The sequence below is a fragment of the Prionailurus bengalensis genome, chromosome C1, assembly GCF_016509475.1.
Source record: "Prionailurus bengalensis isolate Pbe53 chromosome C1, Fcat_Pben_1.1_paternal_pri, whole genome shotgun sequence".
In the NCBI taxonomy this organism is placed as follows: Eukaryota; Metazoa; Chordata; class Mammalia; order Carnivora; family Felidae; genus Prionailurus; species Prionailurus bengalensis.
This window is the reverse complement of record NC_057345.1, coordinates 58,579,332-58,586,457: the sequence shown is the minus strand read 5'-3', so window position 1 is coordinate 58,586,457 and position 7,126 is coordinate 58,579,332. Positions and strand designations below refer to the sequence as shown.

General features: G+C 35.9%; 1 pseudogene; it reads right to left on the bottom strand.

Moving 5' to 3' along the window:
• Positions 1-297: 297 nt before the first annotated feature.
• On the bottom strand, positions 298-2,138 carry LOC122479415 (annotated as a pseudogene).
• Positions 2,139-7,126: the final 4,988 nt, after the last annotated feature.

Genomic DNA, 7,126 nt, shown 5'->3' with positions numbered 1-7,126 from the left:
TAAAAGGAGGAAGGAAGTTAAAATGAAAACCATTCACTCGTAAAGAAGTTATTTGTAAACACTGTCAATAAGAATTATTGTAGCAATGACCAAATCCCCGCCTACTGAGCCTGGTGCCCTGACATATCCATTACCTGTTCAAGCTTCACAGTAGTGTACTTGCTTCTTCCTGGTGCATGCATTCAGTGGGTTGGGTAGCTTTTTTTCTAGAAATGTATGAAAGGTACACAGTCAAAAAATTACAATTAGGGTCAACTTCAGCATTATCCAACTTTTCCTCCTTCCTCTTTCTATAACCTATTCTTCTTTCTCACCTTCCTCAAACTTATCAGTATGTCTATGGCTTCCCCAGAAAAGTAATACACAGTATGTGGAACCATGTTTTCCAGAAGTGTCTAGTTTCAAAATCCAATGTTAATGTGAATTCTGAACCTTCGTCCAATGACTCTTCATCTCCAGATGCTATCTGTAGGCTGAAGAAGTTAATTTTTAAAAAAATGAATCACTCCAGAGTTGTTCAGTAATTGTTCTAACAATGCCTAGACACCATATTTCTGTTTCTCTGATTGTTTTAACTGTAACAATTTTCCTTTTTAGCAATTTTATAATCAGTATTACACCCAGCTGTCAACTATTTCAGGGCCTTTAAAACAAAAATGTTCTGCCTTATCTGGGTCTGATTTTATCTTGTAAGTTTTTGTCAGAACTTTCTTGGTAAAGTAGTCACTGGATTCAACATGGAAATCTAAAACAAGACACAGCTCAACCAGATCTGAAAATTCTACCCTGTAGGTTGTTCAGGATTTGTTCATCGTATTTCTGTCCTAATTCACTTACCTACCTAGAGGTTGGAGAATATATCTAGAGTAGGGAAACCAGAACTTTGAAATTCATTTGGGATCTGGGTTTCCTACTGTTGCTGCTTTTACTTCTGGTTTGACTTGTTTATTTTTCAGGACTGTTTTAGATTGTTTGAGCCACTATAACAAAATATCAGAGACTGGGTGAATTATATGCAACAAACATTTATTTCTTATAGTTCTGGAAGCCTCAAAGTCCAAGATCAAGATGCCACCACACTTGGGTTCTGGTGAGAGCCCTCTTCTGGGTTGTAGACTGCCAACTGCTCACTATGTTCTCACATGGTGAATGACTGCACTAGATCTCTGGAGTTTCTTTCATAAGAGTACTAATCCTATTTGAGTGCCCCCCTTCATGACCTCATCATCTCCCAAAGGCCCCAGCTTCTAATGCCATTAATTCAGGGTTTAAGATTTCAACATATAAATATTGAGAGGCCATAAACATTCAGACCATAGCAAGGACTCCAGCCAATTTATTCTCTACATCATTTTCACTGTTCCAGTCTACCTCTGCTTCTAGGAGTTCAACACTACCACAGAAATTTTTTTCCCTTGCCAAGGAAAGATTGGGTTTAATGCTGCATACTTTATTTCTAAGTATAATTTCTTCATAGATCTTGGTTTCCAGATGAGCACATTTCACCTGAAGGTATCTCAGGGCATTGGTCTTCTTGCTGCTTAGGTAGAGTTTCAATGTCGCTTAAAGGAATGAAAAAATGATTTTAAATTGTTCTCAAAAAAAATCCCAAAACGTGAAGATCCTGCATCACCAGGATTTTCATCTGATTTACATTAGATTTTCTTTATTATCTTGCACTTTTAGCAGCTTCTAAGAAATCCAAAGGAACATCATTAGTTGTCAGAATGCTTTTAGCCCTCATGACTCTTCCAACAGGGCAGCACCGTGGCTGTACTCACTCTTTGGGCATGGCCCCCAGTGACATGCTCGCGTGCAAGGGAGAGATTTTAAACACCTATTTGTCACATTAACCTAGCTTATAGTCTCCCAAAATATAATTTATATATCCATGAGAGGTGCTTTTTTTTCACTTAAAAGCAATAATATTCATATGCATTTATTCATGTGTACCTGTGTTCTGTTTTCAAGGGGCAATGGGGTTCTCAAAGGCCTCAAATCTAGTAGTACATGGGGAAGAATCCTGCACTTAAAAGGAGTGATTTGGGTGGAAAGGGGGACATATGCAGTCATGCTTTACAGTATCATCCCACCATACGACCTACAGTCCGGTGTCCTTTGTCCACAAGGCAGTCCATGTTCCGACCCCTGCCAAGGATTCCATCCGTATATCCTGTCACTCCTAACCCTTCCCTTCACACATGTACAAACCTGTGCCCCTACAGTACATCATCTACAGATCATTACACTCTAAGACCAGGATGTATTCTTGTTTTCTCTTCTCCACTAGAATCTGTAAGAGGAAGGTTGATAAAGTAAGTACCCCCTCTATCTAATAGTACATATAATAAGTACTCAGTAAATATAAATGAATTAATAAAAAAAATGAACCTTACTATCTCATACAGGATTACTATCTCATACAGGATTTATATTAATTATTGTTTTAAAATTTTTTAATGTTTATTTATTTTTTGAGAGAGAGAGAGAGACAGAGTGCGAGCAGGGGAGGGGCAGACAGAGAGGGAGACACAGAATCCAAAGCAGGCCCCAGGCTCTGAGCTGTCAGCACAGAGCCTGATGCAGGGCTTGAACCCACGAATCGTGAGATCATGAGACCACAGTCAGAGCCGAAGTTGGATGCTCAACCAACTGAGCCACTCAGGCACCCCAGGATTTATTTTAATTATTGATTACTTACCTTACCTTGTCATTTGACAAATAGATGTCTGCTCACTTCCACCATGGCCACTGTCCAGCCTCCACTTCTATTATCACCACTTAATTGTGGGGTCTTTGGGGACAAGAAAACATGTCATTAGCTAGTGTCCTCTGAAGCACATATCACACTGCCTGGCACAAAATTAGTATTTTAACTGCACTCACAGTATTATCTCAAGCTTGCTTTTACACTTTATATGTCACTAAATGGACACCACTTGTATCTTCCATAACAGGCTTTAAAATGCATTTTACGGTCTTCTCACTTTATCTCCTAAGATATATTGCAAATGGAAGTCACTGTGAGTGATTCAACACTTATCATCAAGATATTATGAAGATTTCAAAATGCTTTAAAATTGATTCAGCAGTTAAATATTTCTCCATTGCTCCTTGGAGAGGCTCTAAAAGTCTTCCTCTTTTCCTTCTCCCTGTGACTTTATTTTCTTTTGATTTCTAAACATGTTTTCAGGACATTAAAACAAACCACTGAGAAAAATCTATGAGGCAGTTTAAATGAATTGGAATTTGTAAGAACTTTCCTTTTAAATCTGGGACCTCTAGGGACTAGTAAAGGCAACATTTTGCTCTTGGAATTAAATTCACTCTGTCTTTTTCTTTAGAAGCAATAGAGATTCCAGTATCATGGTTCATTATTTCAGCTTCCATAAGAGTTTAAATACATCTGAAAAGGTGGCTAGCTTTGTGAGGAATGAGATATGAAGAACTAGGAAATCCATGACATAAAGTTGGAATTGAAGATACAAATTAAAGATAGAAATCTGATAGTCAGATAACACCCTTTTGGAAAACTACTAGAATTTAGTCAGTGATGGGGTTCAGTGTTATATTAAAAACATAATTCTTGGGGTAACTGGGTGGCCCAGTTGGTTGAGCATCCAACTCTTGGTTTTGGCTCAGGCTATGACCTCACAATTCATGAGGTCAAGCCCTGAGTTGGGCTTTGTGCTGATAGCGTGGAGTCTGCTTGGGATTCTCTCTCTCTCCCTCTCTCTCTGCCCCTCTCCCACTCACTGTCTCTCTCTCTCTCAAAATAAATAAATAAACTTTTTAAAAATGAAGACATAATGCTTGCACAAAGGTCAAAAACTACTGTTCTTTGTTTTTTGTCCTCTCCTCCAATCTTGTCAATTTCCTCACATGGCATTTGGGTTCATTACCAAAATATGCCATGACGTGGATAGGCTTCCAGAACCTTCTAACTACCAGCAGTGGCAATGAGATATTCGACTTGAAAGTACCCCCAAGAAATCAAATAACTTTAATTTGTTACTAAGGACTTCAGATTCTTAATATATAATAGCACTTCAATACTCTATGCAAGAGCTATATCAGAAATTTAGTGTAGATATTTCGTTTTTTGAAGTAAAAAAAAAGTTAAATAAGAAGATGTGAGGAACAAAATCAACTTTAATTTATCATGTTGTAGGGTTGGGGGATGAGTGAATAGGTGATGGGAATTAAGGAATGCGCTTGCTGTGACAAGCACTGGGTGTTGTACGGAAGTGTTGAATCACTATGCTGTAAGTTGAAACTAACAAAACACTGTACACAAACTACCTGAAATTAAAATAAAAGCTTAAACAAAATAAGTTTATAAACACTTAGAAAAAAACTTACTGTGTCCTAAAGAAAAAATTACCACTGTATAATAAAAGTTACACCTCCCTCTTCTTTTATAACCAAGTCACATCTCACTAATAGGAATTTGATATTCAAACAATGTGAAAAATCAGATTGTCAAATTTTGTTGAAGAAGTAAGCACTGAAAACGTAGCTGAGGGGCACCTGGGTGGCTGAGTTGGTTGAGTGCCTGAGTTTGGCTCAGGTCATGGTCTCTCGGTTTGTGAGTTCGAGCCCCACTTCAGGCTCTGTGCTGACAGCTCCAAGCCCAGAGCCTGCTTTGGATTCTGTGTCTCCCTCTCTTGTTGCCCCTCTCCCACTCACGCTCTCTCTCTCAAAATAATATTTATTTTTTTATTTATTATATAATAATAATTTTATTTATTATTTATAATATATATTTATATGATATTTATATAGTTATATAATATATATATTTATATAATAAAATTTATTAATTTTTATTTTTTTAAAAAAAGAAAGAAAATGTAGCTGAGCCTTTTGGATTCAACTAAAGTGAAAAGTTCTACTGCTTTATTTTATTTATCAAAAAATCATATATTAGACCGTATTTGGGAATTACCTCTCAAGTTAAGCAAACATAAAATTTGTAACACAAACACAGAAGAACTTTTATGAAAGGATTCCAGCAGAAGCAGGAAGACATTGGTACCATTACTTAACTAAAAGAAAAAGGAAGTTGCAAGGTTTCAAGCCAAATGTTTGTGGCACCCAATGTTTGAAGCTAGAGTAAACTTCTTTGTCCACCAGAGTTAACCATTTACCTCACTCCCAAAGACTCAAGTGAATCACAGCAACACAGACATCCGAGCAATATCCTTCTGGGAGATAAAAGGAATAAAAGAAAGCAAATACTAAACTTATATCATTATTTCCAAAGGAAAAATGTGTAAAGAAGTTGCTCCAACTGGTTTTCTGGTTTGTTGTTGTTGGTTTGGTTTTTGGGAGTGGAAAATGCAACCTCATCTTTGGGACCCAGGTTCCTTCAAGCACAGAGTAATGTGTGTTGTGTTCCAAATTTGCAAAGTCCTGGTGGAAATATTAAGAATCTTAGGGAATATTCACTGCTTTGTATCCCCTTTGATTTTTGTTCATCAGAAAAAAATAATAAAGTTTATCATTCCATAAAACTAACTTATTAGAGATAATAGTCACAAGAGATTATAAAATTAACTTTCTCTGAAGTAGATCATTAATTTTTACATCAATCAATTAAAACGTGGTGCTGAAATACACACGACATTCGGGAGGACTTGGATCAAGCCTGAAACAGCACTTTAAGACCCAAGAACTGAGAAGTCTGAGAACTCAAAATGAGTGACAGTGAGCATCAAAGGACACATTTATGCACCTCTTGAATCTCTGATAGTCTAGTCATCTATGTTCCCTTTAATGACACTTGTCACTAAAGTTTCTGTACATAAGAACCTGAAAGATATAATTGTGTGCTTTTTATAAATATTCAATTAATGTGTATTTCATAATTTTGAAATTTTTGTGACCAAATAAGGACACTTATCTTGCAACAATTGTTTGGTCTACCCTTTTCTTTCTTTAAGAATACAATACCAGCTTGCTTTAAAAAAGAAAAAAAAAAAAAAGCACCGTCATGGAATGAAAACACCAAAAAAGAAACACTTTTGGAGGTTGGTATAACAGAATAGAAATTCTCAATATTAGAGATTAGAAATTCTCTCAATTTATCATTTTTCTCCTCTTATTCACGGGAAAAGATCCTCAATCCCAAGAATCAGTTTTAGTTTATCAAGTAGATAAACAAAAGAATCCATAATTCATAATGTAAGAATGATAATAAATTAGAATGCCATCATGTATATTCCCTGTGGCATTTTTTTATCTAGCAGCTGTCTCCTCTGTCTCTGCTAATTCTCAAAAACAAAACTAAACCTAGATAGTCCTCTTATAAATTGTGATATATTTCTGGGAACATTAGAAAATCCTCAGCTACACTGCAATTGTGTCACACTATATATAGTAAGAAAATTATTACATTTTTGTTAACTTCCTGGTAACTGTTGGAATTAAGTCAGGCTTTTATGAAAAAGCACCAAAAAAACTTTTCTAATTATGGATTTGTCAATTGAGTAACTGATCATAAATTCTATTTTTTCCAGGATCCTATTAATTTTTTCTAAATATTAACCGTGTTGTTGGATAACAATAGAGGCATCTTGTAGTGGTTAGGAAAATGCCTGATACAAAATAGACAGTTAATAAATATTTTTTTAATAAATGACAGAAAGGTTACTCCTAATTTTATTATCTGCCTTCATGTCAACCAAAGTTGTATTTTCTTTGGTTACTGTAATACACAAATATAAAACGTTCCATCTGATATGAACCGTTAACCCTACCTTAAAATAATCTGAATCTTTAACTTTAGCCAGTGCAATTTATCCAGATCCACTGTTTTCTTAGTGGACACAGACCATGCAGGGGAAAAAAAACAAAACAAAACTGGAGGAATATAACAGTCAGCCCCCTCCCCCTGCAGAGCATACAAAATAGGAAGGACAACATGTACATTAATAACTATAAGACTAGGGAAAATATAAGCATCAGAAGACAAGGGAATGTACAACAATTTAGCAGGGACCTCAGAAAAGGTGTCATGGAAAAGGTGACATTTGAAATAAATTATGAAAAAAGGTCACAAGTCTTTGGCATATGACATTATGCCTTGGGATATCTCAAGCAAAGAAAGCACAATGTACTTTTT